Below are 19501 nucleotides of genomic sequence, written 5' to 3'. Positions count from 1 at the left end.
CTTTCAAGTTTTTCTAGAATAAATTAGGTTGCATCATTTTCAAATATGAAAATCAAATCAAATCCTGAGATCAAAGCTGTTTGCTTATCACACAATCAGAGAACAAATCTTACAAACCTTGATTGAGCAACCTGGGCCGTAATTTGTACCTTCTGAAAATCACTGCTGTCAGTGTGCTCTTGATTTCTCTCTCAAAATGCTTCTCAAAAATGCAATTTGAGGAGACAAAAGACCCCCCCCCCCCCCAACCCCAAACAGCTCTGGAGTAATAGTGTAAAACAAGCCTCATATTTTAGGGTTGGACTTTAAAGCAAAGATTACAAGGGAGCAAAGAGCAGTTTAGTTTCTGAAAGACATCTTGGCCTGTAATTATTCCATTAAAACCATGCTTTCACTATAAAAGAGTGCATTCCTACTCAATACATCACGCAACTACAGTCTGAGCCGGTATTGTGCCAAACACTATGCTTACATCATCCCACTGTCCCTCTGTCTTGCAGATTAGTTGCCAAACACAATATTTAAGTATCTCAGACAAGCCATCCGGCCTTTGAATGAGCAAATGCCTCGTAGCAATTGATTCCACTTGTTAATGTCACTTCAAGGAAGCTTTCATACCATCAATCAATTTGTATTGCCTTGACAAAGTGACCTTCACTGGAGAAAAGCAAAAAGAAGAATGGATCAATATATGTCAAGATGTGTCCATAGTATGCATTACATTTTCACATAATCTGATAAAATGCTATGCAGTATATCAGCCTAATCTTTGTCCTTTTGTCCTGAAAAATGGTTTTAGGTAGTACCAAACAACAACAAGTATGGGCTCAGTATAGGATACTTTCCCTATCCCCTTACACCATCAATCTTACAATACCAAACACTCACATAATGTTGCATTAATAACTAATGGTTAGTTATTGTCGAGAGTTAACCAGATCACATTGTCACAAAACTTTAACTGACTGTTCAAATAGGTATGAACAAGGTAGTGAATGGTCAAGTTATGAGATTCTCCCGTTTTTCCAAATGAAAACAAAAACAACTGATTTCCTTCAGAGGCAACAGGTGAAAAGTCCATCATTTGGCAACAGCATATGTACCGGCAGTGGTTCAGCAGAGTTAAAGGAAAGCGGTTAAGGTGAAGGTTAGCACCTTTACAGTAGATGCAGGTCATTTGTCTTGCCTGGAGTTATAGGAGCCAACTCCGGAGGCAGTGCAGGGGTAGGGCGGAGGGGAGAGAGAGAGCGTTTGCAGTCGCTGGCCTCATCACTGTGGAATTCACAGTTCTCCAATGGGCTGCCTTGGGTGACAGCGAGGCTTTTTTGGAGAGGGATGTTCAAAAAAAAAAGAAAAAGAAAACAAGCGGCCTCATGAAACACCACTAACCCCCCCCCCACCCCCCCTCCCCGCCTTCAGTTTACAAAGTGACGGCGAGATCTGAAGCCCAGTAACCCGATCTTATTTATTTGCGTCTCGACGGGCTTTACTGACCCCAACACAAGGATGGAAATAACCTGCTGCTCGCCCGCAGCCGGCACCTACAGCACCAGCGGAAAGGTAGAGAATTCCCCCGGGCGGGAAGAGCACTGACACCCCACTGGAGCTAGCAGCCGCTCTTTAAAATAAGACCGGGTGACGCTGCAGAAACACACGACAGGTGGAGGCTGAGAGAGGGTTCTGAGTCCAGGCTGACCGTCCAGACCAGCAGGCAGGCCCAGACTCTCAGACTGACACGGGACAGGGCAGCCCCAACATCCCCAGAGCACAAACAGAGCCACAGTCCCAGAGCAGAATGAGACACCCCGGTGAAACAGGGTGGGAGCACCGTGCCATCAGTACTTAAACTGCCATTCCATTTCAAATGCACAACATAAACATGTTGCAGTGTAGTTATGACCTCAACCAAAGAATATTTGATTTCTAGTATTGGTTTGACATTATAAACAAGTGATGCATCTTTACTTAGCATCCGCATGCCAAGTAAAGAAGCATAGCTCCTTCATAATCTGAAAATGTTTTTGATGGCTTGTCTAATAGGAGCATAGCCGCATTTTGCTTTTGCAAGGAAACAAGCCAAATTGTGAAACACAGGTCTATGCTCCACTGTACCCCAGGTTAGTAGTGAAAGGACTGGTGGTCTCCTAACAGCTCCAACCACATCGTAAAAATCTCTGCCATAAAGACCAACTGGCCACTCAATCTGACCCCACAAAAATAGAGGCAAAGGTTTCTAAAGTGGGTGGTCTCGCTTATGAAAATTAAAGGTCTCTTTCAGAGAAGAACAGGTAGAACGTCAAGCTACCAATCAGCGACACTCCTGTTCTTTGACAGATGAATTTAGTATTTAACAACTAGTCCCACTTGGACATGCACCCATGCTATAACCTCTGTTCACATGATCTGTTCAATCATTGTCATTTATGGAGCACATCTTCAGTCTGACCATGTCAGTCACATATATGAATTTATATTCAGTGTATAGCCTGTAATGCACAACATTCAGATGGATTTATTGAATTTCACTGTGTTCCATTTCAGCAAAGTTAAGCCATGGAGAGGGAAATTAGAGATGCGCTTCTTTTCAACATAATATTCACTTGATAAACACACAGATGTGACACAATATATGAGGATGGTAACTGTCAGTGAAGCAGTCAAAAACGAAGAAATGTGTAATTATTGTAGGAGCGGCCCAACCCCCACACGCACCCCTGCCATTTGCAAGGGTTCAGCTGGCCATTTGACACAGCTGACACAGGCAATAAATTTGAACTAGTTCTCTCTCCCCTCCCCTTTTATCTGTTCTGAGGGCAACCCCCCCCCCCCTAAAAGACACATTCTGAATCCTGCCTCCCCCCAACCCTAAAAATGACAAGTAACACAAACTGCAAGAATGAGAACACACATCTATTACTCCTACAACATTTCACCTGAAAACCATCTCCCCCCTCATATGGTTGAGCTCTCTCTTCTCTCACTCTGTTTCTCTCGTGTGTGTGCGTCTGTGTGTTGTGTGTGTGATCCCTCAATCAATCACAAGCGCTCCCATAATCACTCAGGCAAGACAGTCTCTTTTTAAAGTCTTAGGATTTCAACACGGAGGCTGCTGCAGCATTGACAGCCGTGGGGTTAGGCCCTAGTCGGCCGCTCTGACAGGGCCTGAGCGCTGACTAATGAAGACACTGTTAGCGATCACTCAAACAACTCACAGGCACTTTAGGGTCAAATGCATTAAACAGTGAACTGGCAAGCAGCATGTTCACTTCCACTGCTGCCACAAAGCTGACGTACTCATGCTGTAACTCCCATTAAGAGCTGTTTGCAAGTGCATTCATTTATATATTCCATAGAAGTTATTAGACCCTGGGACGCACCACATGAGGGTGATTTGATATGACATTCATGGAAAACTACTATTTCTAAAATGTTTTCCGTCATGATATACTATATATTTTTCTGGCCTATTCTTTGAATCGCTCAAAACATTTCTTGTTCTATTATTTTAAAAAAAAAACATAAATATGAGACATTTGTGACTGTTTTGCACTCCTATCGTGCAATGCAACCCTAAAATGATAATGCAAAAAACAGACATGTTCCTTGCTAAACTGGCATGGTCGCTGCAAGGAAAATTGGATAAAATTGAGAAATATGCTCCCTGTTTTTACTCTCCATTTCACAGGGAGGAAAGAGAGCATGTTTATCAATAGTGTGCATTATTTTTACCCTATAAAACTTCTAAAAATGAAATAATTTTAAAAAGCTGTAAAAACAGGAATGCTTCTTGGTGCACTATGCTCATTTTATTGCATACATTTTATTTCTCAGTGCATGGAATTTTACATGAAGTGTTTCGGTTCATACACCTACAGTAGTGGAAAGATGGCACAACACAACTCAACACAAGCATTCCAATAAGAAATACACATTATTGTTCAAGATTCGAAATGCCCAGCCAATTATTTTCTATGCGTCTAGTTCATAACTGAGGAATGTCCAAGGCATCATGTTGTTAAGCGATGGCTCATGTCAGAAGTGTGTGAAAGTTAGTCAGTCCTTGCTCTGGGGATGTTGAAAGCAAAAGGCCTGTTGCTCTGGTACTGGAAGGTGTGGAGGCTTCACAGGCGAAGCCCCCAGTTGTTGATCGGAGATTAACACTCGGGCCGCAGACGGGAGACTGAGCCGCAAAGCTAAGACGCTGGTACTGTGCCAGACATCAAAAGTAAAAATGTGACTCAGGCCAGACTGATTCACAGAAAGGCAATGTGAGCAGGCGGCTGACGCCCGATTCCACCGGGGACGATGGAGGCCGGACCCCGGCCAGCGCGTCGGGAGCATCTGTGTTATTTTTACGGAGCAAAATGTCAGTGTGCGGCGAACAGGCTGAAGACGCATGTGTAGCAGGGTTACGCGCAGGGTCAGGGAGCAGGCGTATCGCTGTCTGAGGACAGTCCCTGTTGTTAGTGCCGCACACAGGGCCCAGAGGCTCAGTCATTCAGGAGAGGGAAACACTCTGGGACACAACAGAAGAAACCTTTGGCTGTGAAGTGGTCTCGAAGTACAGAAACACTCCTTCAATTGTTCACCGAAATACAGAATTCGATTGGGGGAGAAATGGAGAAACAGCTGCTATCCGAGTGTCCTCACAGAAGCTGAAGTAGAACGATAAAGCTCTTCTTAAAGAAAAAGGGTTTGCTTAAGGCAACACGTCAAGAGTCAGATGGTTTTAAGGTGGCCTGCGTTCAATTGCCAGACAAAGATTCACAAGGACCCATTGGGACCTTCCAAGACACAGCCATCACATACCAAGTTTAAATATGTGTAATTAATTTATTTAACAGCTGTATTTTGGAACAACAATCTTTAGATCTCAAAACCAAAACAAAGTCTTTTGAGAGACTGGGGGAGAAAAAAACATTCTAAAAATGTGACCTCTTAACACCAGCATTTGAAAAAATAGCCATTTATTTGAGATTCGTTATGCCCCCCAACTCCTGTGAAGCACTGCTCCCCAAGGACACATTATTCCTTTAAATCTGACCGTTTGGGGTTTTTAAAGACTCAGCGATGGGCTTCTGCAGGATTCATTCTGTCATCAGCTGACAGCACAAGAGTATCAGACGTGTGTCAGTACAATTCTCCAGTGTTCAGAGCCGACGTCCATTTTCTCACTAAGGTTTGCATGTTTCTACATTTTAATTACAATTAAGTTCTTTTGAACAATTTTCATGCATTTTTCATTAAACAGATAAGCCTTTTAATATCAAAAAAGCTCATGGAAACCCTGCCGAAAGCATACTGTACATGTACATGACTGTAGTTAATATTATAGTTATAATACAGTTATACATGCAATTACACATTGCTGGCAAGTCATTCACTTAGTAATAATAATGTACTTAAGGTGAATAGAGCTGGGTATTCGCCCAACAAACTGAAAACAGTACATTTAAAATATACTAATACAAAGTTTAAATCCGGACTCTGTGAACCCTGCCTATGTGTGTGTGTCCATCATCACGGCCTGTATTTCTCACAGTCTAGCTACAGTACAGTAGGCGGTTTTGGGGCCCCAGAACGGCAGCCACTCCAGCTGGTTTGTGGAGCACTGTAGCACTGCCGGAGAGGAGTGAGGAGCAGCTGTTGGTCCCTTCCACCCCTTATTCCTCTGATCTCCACTCCACAGTTCACACCTGATCACCGACGACTGCACTTCACCCAGGAATTTTCCATTTTCTATTTTCTCTCACCCTCGGCCCACCCCCACAAGGAAAGACAAGTGGTGCCCTACAACACAGTGGCCGGCGACACAGAGAGCAGGCTTTGGGTGGGGGTGGGGGGCGACACAGAGAGCAGGCTTTGGGTGGGGGTGGGGGGTGCAGGAACACGTTCAGCATTTCAGTTACGCCGCTATCGTCTCGGTGTCTGTGGGAGGGGAAATTCTTAGCGTCGCTGTTGTGACATATAGCGAGTTAGCTGCGGCCGACTGGAGCCGCGATGACACAGAAAGAGTGACTTTTAATACGCCGCGCTCAACCTTAAAACCCTGTCAGGGCCTTCGCCCTGCGCCTCTTTCCCTCAACCCCGACACCTTACCATTCTTTAGCTGGGGGTTTAATGCGGACATCAATTCTGTAGGGCCCGTCGTTTTACTCTTTGTCTTGGACATGTTGTGGCAGGGACAAAAAGGCTCATGTATAGAGCATACTGTACAGTATTTTACTGTTGCAAAAAAGTTTCACAGCTGATCTGGTGCCATGTATCCTGCAAAAGCAAACAAAAGGAAATCAAAAATGTGCCAGTTGTGTCAGGAGACGGCAGAAAATATTATGCTTGTGTATTAATACTGAGCTACTGCTGAGATTTTGCTGCACCATCTGTTTTTCCTCAGGAGAATGGTCTGAGAGATAGAGTTCTCACTGCTACGGAAGTCAGGGATAAAGAGAGCTTGTTCTTGTGAACAGTAGATCGAGCGACACTAATAAGCATGTTTTTAAGCCGCCTAGCTCTGCCCAGCCAGAGCAGAGCAGAGGAACACAAGACCTATTCTCCAGGTTCTCATTATAGGAAGGAAGACACGAGCAATGAGCCATTCTTTCTCACTCTTGAGTATCTTCAAAACTGCTGCATACAACTACATCACTAACGTACATTATTTACTCTCCGTCATGAACCTGTGCAGGCTAGAGGAATCGTTGGCTTCGCTGAACTGTGTTTCAACCCCCAGGTTGGTGGCGATGAGAACTCTGGGCGACAGGGGGGGTGTGGTTGTGTGCGGATACTGTCCCGGGTCATCGACGCTGTCCCTTACCTGCCGGTGACCTCAGAGATGGGCGGGGTTAACCCAGTCAATCTGTCCTCACGTTTCGTTCACTCTAATCCTCGTTCCGCCACTCCCCTCCCCCCTTCGCCGTCGATGGGGCTCCTCGCTCCCAGTCTGCCGTCTCTCCAGCTCCAGAGTCGCCTGACTGCCTCTCATGGAGACCGCCATTTCAGGGGCCTCCAAGCCAGTCTCCACCAAACAGTCCCCCAACCAGGGCTGGTGACACAGACTTAAAAGAGTGGTGCTGCTTGGACTGAATGGGCAGTGTAGGGCTGGGGTGCATCCAAATCATCACAACCATATTTGAAGTGGGATGGCAGGAAAAACCTAAAATGCAAACTCCCCCTCCCTTTTTTCCCCGCTCATGAATGATCTTGAATTTTTTTCTTTCCATTCTAAGCAATGGCTCTGGCGGTTGGCAACAAAGATCAGTGGAAAATAAAAAAATCACAGAATTTCTCTATCAGCATTTGAAGTACAGGCACATAGCAAGAACTAGAACAATAATGCTTTCATCTGGCCATTTCGGTCTTAAGCTATTCGGGCCAACCTCAGAAATGACCGTTTAAATAACACCATGGCAAATAATTCAAATAAAGACTTTTCTGTCTCGGGGCAGTAAAGGAGCTGAGTCTAGTCAGTTAAAGAGGGGTGGAAGAAGGTCTAGTGGAGTGCATGCAGTTTGGCAAACAAGTCTCACTGGCCATTCCAAGTCAGAAGCTTACAATTACATTGACAATAGCACACAAAGTAATGGAAGTAATTGGCTTACCTTTGATGCAGGGGGAGGGTCAGAGGGTCAGAGAGAGAGCAGGGTAACAGGACACCTCCAAAGACAGCACTTAAACACTTAAAAAAAACACAAGTGCAGCTCCTGTTTCCCCCCTCACCTGTGTGTCGCTGTTCCGTGCAGCTCCCCAGCAAGTTGCTACAGGACCCCCGCATCCACACACACGCTGAGAACACACACACAGAGCGCCGCGGCACGGCTACGTGCTTACCGCCACCGCAGTCTTCCATCGGCCCTCCGGGAAAGATCTGTGACTCCATGGAGACGTGGTCACCTTACGGTCACCGGAAGCTCGCCTTTCTAGGACAAAAGACATTACTGTGTTTGCAGTCAGTAGATGTTACATTTCAGAAGGGTTTCTATTAAAGGATTTCTAAGGGACTGCGGTAATGCACCTGTCCCATCGCTGTATCTCTAACCGTAACTGAGGGGGGTAGACTTTCACTCTTCGGAAGCATTGTCCGTTAATTTGCCACCATCATGACGTAGGGCTACACTTAATAAACAACTGTAGCAAGCAGACTCAGCAGGTGTTCGGTGGACCAAAGGATCCATTCTCACATGGTACGACATGGTGTTCTGTGTCCAATCAACCCCTCTTTCCCTGAGTGATGCGACAGCCAATTACACTGTGCCCTGTGGAGCTGCCAACCACTGCTTGCACTGCCATGGTCAATAATTTCCTGATTGAGGAGGAATATGAAGCGGGGATCTCAAACTCCAGTACTGGAAGGCCATATAGTTTACAGTTTTTGGTCTTTTCAGACCCCTTCACTTTTTGCACACTTTATTTCATATTAAATGGATCAAAATGCCCATAATGACAAAGCAAAAACTTTCTTCCAAATTTTAGCAAATTCATAAAGAATCTAAAGATGAAATCTCTCATTTACATAAGTATTCAGAACCTTCATTCAGTACTTCATGGCAGGAATTACAGCTTCGAGTTTTCTTTGGTAAGTCTCTACAGGCTTTTAGTTTATCCCATTCTTCCAGGCAGATCTTCTCAGATTGGATGGGAAGCATCTGTGAACTGCCATCTTCAGGTCTCCCCACAGATGTTCTGTGGGGTTTAAGTCTGGGCGTTGTCTGGGCCACTCAAGGACAGCCAGAGCCAAGCGACATGGCTCAGGCAGTAAGAGCAGTCGTCTGGCAGTCGGAGGGTTGCCGGTTCGATCCCCTGCCTGGGCTGTGTCGAAGTGTCCCTGAGCAAGACACCTAACCCCGAAATGCTCCTGACGAGCTGGTCAGCACCTTGCATGGCAGCCAATCGCCATCGGTGTGCGAGTGTGTGTATGAATGGGTGAATGAGAAGCATCAATTGTACAGCGCTTTGGATAAAGGCGCTATATAAATGCCGACCATTTACCATTTACTTGTCCCATAGCTACTCCAGTGTTGTCTTAGCTGTATGCTTCAGGTCATTGTCTTGCTAAAAGGTGAACTTTCACCCCAGTCTGAGGGTGCATGCATTCTGGAGCAGGTTCTTCAAAGACCTCCCTTTATTTGGCTGCATTCATTCTTCCCAACTCAATTCTGACCAGTCTTCCTGTCCCTGCCACTTAGAAGCACCCCTATACTATAAGAGTTTTTTACTCAAGAGTGGCTTCCGTCTAGCCACTCTACCATAAAGGCCTGATTGGTAGAGTGGCGTGCTGCTAAGATGGTCGTCCTTCTAGCAGATTCTACTAGGTCTGCAGAGGACTTCCAAAGCTCTGTTTGGTTCTTGGTCACCTCCCTGACCAAGGCCCTTCTTGCCTGGTTACTCAGTTTGGCCAGACAGCCAACTCTAGGAAAAGTTCTGGTGGTTCCAAACTTCGTCCTTTTCACAATTACTGATGCCTCACTACAATTCTATTGTGGAGGACTACAGAGAGTCCCTTTGGTCTTCATGGCTTGGTTTCCTCCTGATATAGTGTAAATTGTGGGACCTTATATACACAGGTGGGTGTCCAATCAATTCAATTTGGCACAGGTGGACTGCAATCAAGTTCTTAACACATCTCATCTCAATCTTAAAGCAAACAGTATGGAGCAGACCACAACCTGGGGTGCCACAGCACAGGGTCTGAATAATTATGTAAATGAGAAATTTTAGGATTTTAAATAAATGTGGAAAAATGTCCAAAAACATGTTTTCACTTTGTCATTATGGGTTATTGAGTGTAGATCTATGGGCAAAATACATAGGCTGTTGATGGAAGGAAAAACAAAAACTGCAGGCACTGAGTTTAAGATCCCCCATCTCCCCCATGGGCCAGATACCCAAAAAAATAATTACAATTTAAAAATCTAAAATATGTATTTTATCATGATGATCATTTAGATTTTTCCACAGTTGTCATATTTCCCTGACATCAATTGGCCCAGGAAGAATGACATTGGATGCATTGTGATATGACAAGTCTCATTAGGAGAGACCTGAGAGGTAAATGTTAAAGAAAGAGAACTGAAAGGCATAGATCCCAATTACCCAGTCAGCTCCGGGCCAGGCAAGTAGAGCGTTAAGTGATTTCTTTTTTGCGCGGCAGAGCGGAGTTTCGGAGGGAGAGCTGGAGGGACAAGAGAGGATCTGTAGAGGAGCGGAGGCTTTGAAATTCATCCGGAGAGCTGCTGAGTGAGGTAGCACCCCGTCTCAGAGCTGGGCCCACCGGAACTGTTCCTCTCATCTCCGCCCAGGTCCCCTCACAGGGAACACTTACACAATTAACCTCCCTCCCCCACCACACTTAGTGCATGCTGAACAGGAGAGGAGGCTGGCGGCCATGTTGAGAACCGCGTATATCTGTAATCTGTCGCCTGCCAGTCAGCCTGGTCAGAAAATGGAGGTTAATGAAAACAAGCGTGAAAATGTCATTTCCCACCGTCCTCTTACAGAATATCAGAAAGTAGAGTAAAATGAATTAGAGTAGAGGGGTCGTAGGTATGTCAAGGTATGACACATTCGTGTCCTCTCCTCTGGTTAAAGCAACATGTCTGGGTTAAGGACTGCTCAGAGGTACCAGGGGTGAGAAGATGACCAACAGATGCTGCACTAGTCAGCAGGCAAAGAGATAAAGGCACAGATTTGAGAATGTCTATGGTTACATGTCAGTTCTGAGAGCTCCCGACATTCCAGAGAGAATGTTTCCCTCCCTCCCTCCCTCCCTCCTCTCGTTCCCCCCTCCCTCCCTCTCTCTCTCTCTCTCTGGGGCTGTCAGATTGAGAGGCAGACAGAGGGGTCCACAGCAGGGGGAAACTCTGGCTGTCCATCACTGGGCCCCCTGTAGCTCACAGTGTACCCTGTCACACTCTAATTAAAACAGAAGCCGCGCTGAAGGGCACTTTCTCAGGCAGAGCTCGCTCTTGTAGCCGACCGAATGGACCAGGGACCCACTGCCAGCGGTCGCAGGCCTGGTCCTTCTGTTTAAACTGCAAGGCCAGGTGACATGCAACATGGGTAAAATCAATCCCAAAGCTGCTTTCAGCACCGCATGCGACTTGGCAAGACATGACATTGGGGCGGCTAAAATATGAATATGTAAATTCATGAGGAGCAAATGGAAGATTTTTATTTTCCCAAGTAAAATAATTACCATAAAAAGATTTCTGCATGAATGTCAACTTTTTCCCAGAAACATTATTCTGAATGTAATGTGATACTGATTCTGTTTTTGTTATGATAATGGAACATTCTGACCATGTATTGAATTAGGAGCTATGTGGCTGGCAGATAAACCATTAATCGCACAATCTGAAAGAACAATTCAGTGTGGTCAGATTGAACTGTGCTTCATAGTCAGCATCTTGTCATTTCTGTGGAAGGTATAGACCTCCTCATTGTTCTTATGAGGTTTTAAAGGGTTATGGTTGAATGCTTGTGCCCCATTTTAATTACTTTCAACAACACAGAGTCACTCTTTTGAATTGCACAGCAGGGAACAAAGGAGGAACACAAACGATTTGTTTAAATGTACAAATACATACCCATTGAGTCAAAACTCCCCTAATGGGGGGGGGGGACGGACTCTGAATACCATCCTGTGAGGTACTGTATCCTTCTCCCAACCCACCCACCGCAGACACTAACCGCCTCAATACACAACGGCACCTGAACCGTGAAAGGAAGGTGAAAATTAAGTCTAGTTTGGGGGGCATTAAAAAAGAAAACCAGTTTATCTCCCAGGGGGAACGATTTCCCTCCCCTATCTGACACACAAGGAGACATGGGGGCTGACCTGAATAGAAAACAGCATGGCCTTTTACAAAGACCTGTTAGAAACAATTAGTCCCGACCGCCGGAGTTTGATTTGGGGGGCTAATTGCTGGTTGGGGCTGAGGCAGTGTGTGAGGAGGCTGAGAAGCCAAGCCACTATCCGGACCCTGTGGGTGAGCAATGCCCACACAATGGCTGCCTTTACTTCACATTCAGGTGCTACAATGTAGGTGTGCTCAAAGGACTTAATCCTACATTCAAGCCTAACAAGAAAAGTCTTTCACATTGAAAGGTAGTACAACACTGTTTCAGGTATGTCCCTCTACCCACCCCTCCATTCTCGCCCCCTGCCTCCTAGCCCGTGTGACAAGAAAAGAAAAAGCAATTACCTAAATTATAGTGATTTTTTTCTTCTTTTTTTTTGCTTACAAGATAGGAATTTAGTTTCTCCCATTCCGGGGGACTGTCCGGGGGAAACCTGATCTGGCCGCTCCAGTGTGAGCACCTCGGAACGCTCCGCTCATGTCACCTCAGCTTTTTACCCAAGCCAATTTGACTCAGCTCAGCTTTTAACAAGCATGAAGAGCGCTTGTCAGGAAAACACACGAGTCTAAAGGCACACTGGGCTCACGCTTTTTTCAGCTCATTCTTTCACCTATAGATATAGCAGCGCATTCATTTCTCCAGTTCCAGACGAAGTCAGGCTTCACATCCTAAGTACCCCTCAGTCTGAAATCTCACCTGCTTTCTGCTCCCTTAATCGCCTGACTTTACATTCCTTCATGCAATTTAGAAAAGCCTCTCATGTACAGGTAAAGGGGAAAGAATTTGAGAACAAAAGTGAAGGAATCTATGCAAGCCAGGACTGACATCATGTCCAAAGAGAATCAGAACATATTCTCCACACAACACCATTTCATCACACTACACTCCTGGAAAAAAACTTGTAAAACCTGGCCAAGGAGATGCCCGTCCCATCTTCACAAATAACCGTGCTCCTAATAAAATGCTTTAACAAGACTCTTGGTATGTGTAAAGATGTTTTAAATTGCAAGTTATTAGCAATAATTGTAGGAGCTTCATATTGAACGCTGTTGTTCAACATTTCTTATATAGTCATACGTTGTTGGAGACCATTCTCCAGTCAATCCCAGCTGTGCCTTCCTGCTACTTCACTAAATGGGGATCACATTGGATATATTTGTTATAATTTCCGCTGGACTTTTGAACATGTTCCTCTCACACAGATATCCAGGGAATCTTCTTGGTCCCCGTGCTCTACAGGGAAATGTACATCAAAGGGGGTCAGCCAGTCAAAGGGGCAATCGAAGAGAGGGACTGACAAATGCACTGGCTGTAAAACTTAACAAGGTGTGAACGGCCTCCCTGTGCCCCAGCCCTCCGGAGCGGAGGAGCCAGCTCGCGTTCTCAGGGCTGGGGGTGCCAGGTTCCGGGGGAAGGGACACTTGTGTTTGGAAAGGAAACATCAGGTGGCTGGACCAGGCCCTATCCGTTGAGCCGCTGGACACTCCTGATTTATCTGTGCGCTTCCGAATTATGTTCCTAACCTCTTCACCCCTCCGCCATTTGTGTTGTCATCCTGGCTCTGTTCAGACAATTAAACACCCGTGCATCTGCCTCCACCCCACACAGCTCCGGGTGTCACCGACAGTTCAGCGAAGACACCCTCGTGGTGGGGTCCGGGTCTGTCCGTTGGGAGAGAGCGTAGTTCCAGCATTCGCCTCTGTAGAGGTGGACATTCCAGGACTGCAAATACCGCCCCCTCTCCTCCTCCCTATACACACACACACTGACACACACACACTTTGAAACCAGATGCCTTGACACAAAGATAATATGCACTAGACACAAGGCCACACATAGAACACAGAAAACACAGATGCTGGATCCTGTTACTTTTTCTGGAGAGGCTGATGTTCATGCCAGACAGCAAGGCATTCTGGGAACTGTTTATTCTTTTGCCATCTCAGTCTGTAACACCTTTACATATTTAAAAAATGAATCAGTTGTCATAGCACCAAATGCTGTGTCATGACTACCACCAATAAACAAAAATGTAACACTTTGCACATAGCAGCTAACACAGCATAGACGTATAAACGGCATTGGCGTGAGTTTCTATATGCAGAATTTTTTTCCCCATACTAGGTATCAATGTGTGGTGAAGGCAGTTTTGTAAAAATAAAATTAAAAAAAACAACTCTAGAATTTTAAAAGTGGTTGAATGGAAAATACAGAGAACAAAAAACAAAGAGTTCAGATGTACAAGGTCCGCCCATCTTACCTTTAATGATGCGATTGGTGCTCTACACGGCCATTTCACTCATCTTTGTTTTCTTAAGTCTGATGTGTGATAACAGCATGGGCAGAGTAGGGCCAGGGTGACCCAGCCAGCACAGAGACGCCTGTCGCTGGCCTGCTGGGCACTGTCATCAGGCCCTCTGCATGTCCCACCCCCCGACAACCAAAAAGACCCCTTACCAAAGCCCCCCGCGGGGCCTCACCATCACCCCACCCAACACTGGAGATCTCAGCCTGACTCCCACACCCCACCCAACACTAAAGATCTCAACCCGACTCCTCACCCCACCCAACACCAGAGATCTCAACCCTACTCCTCACCCCACCCAACACCAGAGATCTCAACCCGACTCCTCACCCCACCCAACACCAGAGATCTCAACCCCACTCCTCACCCCACCCAACACTGGAGATCTCAACCCCACTCCCACACCCCACCCAACACCAGAGATCTCAACCCGACTCCTCACCCCACCCAACAGCAGAGATCTCAACCCTACTCCTCACCCCACCCAACACCAGAGATCTCAACCCGACTCCTCACCCCACCCAACACCAGAGATCTCAACCCCACTCCTCACCCCACCCAACACTGGAGATCTCAGCCTGACTCCCACACCCCACCCAACACTAAAGATCTCAACCCGACTCCTCACCCCACCCAACACCAGAGATCTCAACCCTACTCCTCACCCCACCCAACACCAGAGATCTCAACCCGACTCCTCACCCCACCCAACACCAGAGATCTCAACCCCACTCCTCACCCCACCCAACACTGGAGATCTCAACCCCACTCCCACACCCCACCCAACACCAGAGATCTCAACCCGACTCCTCACCCCACCCAACAGCAGAGATCTCAACCCTACTCCTCACCCCACCCAACACCAGAGATCTCAACCCGACTCCTCACCCCACCCAACACCAGAGATCTCAACCCCACTCCTCACCCCACCCAACACTGGAGATCTCAGCCTGACTCCCACACCCCACCCAACACTAAAGATCTCAACCCGACTCCTCACCCCACCCAACACCAGAGATCTCAACCCTACTCCTCACCCCACCCAACACCAGAGATCTCAACCCGACTCCTCACCCCACCCAACACCAGAGATCTCAACCCCACTCCTCACCCCACCCAACACCGGAGATCTCAGCCTGACTCCCACACCCCACCCAACACTAAAGATCTCAACCCGACTCCTCACCCCACCCAACACCAGAGATCTCAACCCTACTCCTCACCCCACCCAACACCAGAGATCTCAACCCGACTCCTCACCCCACCCAACACCAGAGATCTCAACCCCACCCAACACTGGAGATCTCAACCCCACTCCCACACCCCACCCAACAGCAGAGATCTCAACCCTACTCCTCACCCCACCCAACACCAGAGATCTCAACCCGACTCCTCACCCAACCCAACACCAGAGATCTCAACCCCACTCCTCACCCCACCCAACACTGGAGATCTCAACCCCACTCCCACACCCCACCCAACACCAGAGATCTCAACCCGACTCCTCACCCCACCCAACACTGGAGATCTCAACCCCACTCCCACACCCCACCCAACACCAGAGATCTCAACCCCGCTCCTCACCCCACCCAACACTGGAGATCTCAACCCCACTCCTCACCCCACCCAACACCAGAGATCTCAACCCCACTCCTCACCCCACCCAACACTGGAGATCTCAACCCCACTCCCACACCCCACCCAACACCAGAGATCTCAACCCGACTCCTCACCCCACCCAACAGCAGAGATCTCAACCCTACTCCTCACCCCACCCAACACCAGAGATCTCAACCCGACTCCTCACCCCACCCAACAGCAGAGATCTCAACCCTACTCCTCACCCCACCCAACACCAGAGATCTCAACCCCACTCCTCACCCCACCCAACACTGGAGATCTCAACCCCACTCCCACACCCCACCCAACACCAGAGATCTCAACCTGACTCCTCATCCCACCCAACACCGGAGATCTCAACCCCACTCCTCACCCCACCCAACACCAGAGATCTCAACCCGACTCCTCACCCCACCCAACACCAGAGATCTCAACCCCACTCCTCACCCCACCCAACACTGGAGAACTCAACCCCACTCCCACACCCCACCCAACACCAGAGATCTCAACCCGACTCCTCACCCCACCCAACACTGGAGATCTCAACCCCACTCCTCACCCCACCCAACACTGGAGATCTCAACCCCACTCCCACACCCCACCCAACACCAGAGATCTCAACCCCACTCCTCACCCCACCCAACACCAGAGATCTCAACCCCGCTCCTCACCCCACCCAACACTGGAGATCTCAACCCCACTCCTCACCCCACCCAACACCAGAGATCTCAACCCCACTCCTCACCCCACCCAACACTGGAGATCTCAACCCCACTCCCACACCCCACCCAACACCAGAGATCTCAACCCGACTCCTCACCCCACCCAACAGCAGAGATCTCAACCCTACTCCTCACCCCACCCAACACCAGAGATCTCAACCCGACTCCTCACCCCACCCAACAGCAGAGATCTCAACCCTACTCCTCACCCCACCCAACACCAGAGATCTCAACCCCACTCCTCACCCCACCCAACACTGGAGATCTCAACCCCACTCCCACACCCCACCCAACACCAGAGATCTCAACCTGACTCCTCATCCCACCCAACACCGGAGATCTCAACCCCACTCCTCACCCCACCCAACACCAGAGATCTCAACCCGACTCCTCACCCCACCCAACACCAGAGATCTCAACCCCACTCCTCACCCCACCCAACACTAGAGAACTCAACCCCACTCCCACACCCCACCCAACACCAGAGATCTCAACCCGACTCCTCACCCCACCCAACACTGGAGATCTCAACCCCACTCCTCACCCAACCCAACACCAGAGATCTCAACCCCACTCCTCACCCCACCCAACACTGGAGATCTCAACCCCACTCCCACACCCCACGCAACACCAGAGATCTCAACCCCACTCCTCACCCAACAACGGAGATCTTAACCCGACTCCTCACCCAACCCAACACCAGAGATCTCAACCCCACTCCTCACCCCACCCAACACTGGAGATCTCAACCCCACTCCTCACCCAACCCAACACTGGAGATCTCAACCTGACTCCTCACCCCACCCAACAATGGAGATCTTAACCCCGACTCCTCACCCAACCCAACACCAGAGATCTCAACCCCACTCCCACACCCCACCTAACACTGGAGATCTCAACCCGACACCTCACCTCACCTAACACTGGAGATCTCAACCCCACTCCTCACCCCACCCAACACCAGAGATCTCAACCCGACTCCTCACCCCACCCAACACCGGGGATTTTAACCCGGCTCAGTGTTGAACTACCGCAAGAGACCCTCACCTGGTCAACCCCAATGTGGCCTAGGTGAGAGAGGGGACCCATGCAGTCTCTTCAGTATAACAGCTGAAGATGCACAGTGATCTCCACAATTATGTCACTTGTCATCATGAGGTATGAAATGTCAAATATAAAAAATAAATAAAAGCTCAATCAAAAATGTTTCTCAAAGTTATCACTTTTAACCAACCAGCTGACATGGTCATGATAATTGCATCCAACGACTGCATCACAAACAGAAAGTAGGCCTATCTCCATGGACTCCAGTTTAAAATACAATAGAAAAGGAAACATTTTGTGTCAAAGGATGAATTAAACAGTATATATTCTCTCAAATATCTTTATTAAAATCTTATCTTCTTTGACCTACGCTTCAAATGCTGGAAGATGGCAGGGACTGATGACACATTGGCACTCTCTGCTGGCTCCATAGAGAAGCACACTGGTTCAAGCAAATAAATGTCCTGGAGCGGAAAAAAAGCAGAAAAATGTCAGACCAGCAATAATACTGCAAATATTTGAGCACATCAACAGAATTATTTTTTGTGGCAAAACTTCATTATATTACAAATCAAGACAAAATGGTTTCAGCGTTTACTCACTGTTCACTGTTTAACAATGCAGAAACATTTTTTGTGTCAGTCAAGTACATACCCGACATTGCTGTTCATCTCTCAGGGCCATCAACCTGTTTGGGAGGAGGCTACCTCCTAATGAACTCTTAAAGCATTACAACTAGCTTTTTAGAAAAGACAAACCAGATTTTTATTGTTGTAGTATATACAACCTACTTTTTACTCTCAGCTGTTTTATGTACTGTATGTGTTATGTATGTTCTGGTGTAATTATATGCTTTGACTGAAAAAAACAAAACCGCATTATTATAAAATCTCAGACATTCAGAATTATACTGAGACACTTGTGGATTACAGCCTGAACATTATAATTTTATCGCAGTTGTAGGAGTGCACTGCACTCTGGTTGGTCCAAGACAACGTTTGAACTATTAATTTCACATCATACCACATTTTCACTGACTGTTAAGATGTAATAATAGGTGAGACAAATCATCATCCACTGGGACCTTCTTTTCGAAGAATGGACAGCATAACCTTTCTCTTAAAACTAATTCTCAAGACAAAACGAAAACATGCAATAAAACAATCCAGATAAATGAATATGACAAATATTTTATTTCTATATGGAAACTAAGGAAACTTTAATCGTGTGAATAAAAATGATGGTGATATCAGTGATAAGATTTTATGCGTATTGGCTGTTTGATACACTTACAAGTTATAAGCAATGAGACACGAATGCAGCCAAAGAACTAAGCTTTTGTACATATATTATCCGGCTCTGTCTTTGACCACAGGAGGGCATTAGAAATTCATTATTGTGAACTGAAATGCAACCAGATATTTGAAGGTCACAAATGTAGCCGAGTTAATAACTAGGAAATGGGAAAACCAGAGAATGGCTTGGCTGCAGACACCTTGTCCGCTTCCAGAACTACTGGAGAGTAAAATCTGACTGCATCTCATTCTATTGAACTAGAGGAACATGCAAGCTGGAATGCCATTCTCAGTCCACAACTCTACAGAAGTTCCTTCGTTCCTCATTTGTTAGAGAGCTTGAGGTTTTATATAAAATGATGTGCCTGTCAGAACTATGCAAATGGCATCTGACTTTTCTAACCACAGAATGGCATTAGGAATTAATTGCGGTGAACTGAAATAAATGAGCTACCATTGACTGGAACCATAATAATATAGCAGTGCTGATCAGAGACAGGAGTGGAAGTGGAGAAATCAAAGGGAAAAGGGCATTATGGAAGCCAAGGACTAGTTGCATGGTGACTGTCATAAAATATACCTCTCCTTTTTGGCACCAGAGTTCTGCTACAGATAATTGATAATATAATCAATTGTTTATATTTTCCCCTTAATTTCCC

Source organism: Conger conger, chromosome 11 (genome assembly GCF_963514075.1).
Source record: "Conger conger chromosome 11, fConCon1.1, whole genome shotgun sequence".
Lineage (NCBI taxonomy): Eukaryota > Metazoa > Chordata > Actinopteri > Anguilliformes > Congridae > Conger > Conger conger.
This window is presented reverse-complemented; position numbering follows the sequence as displayed.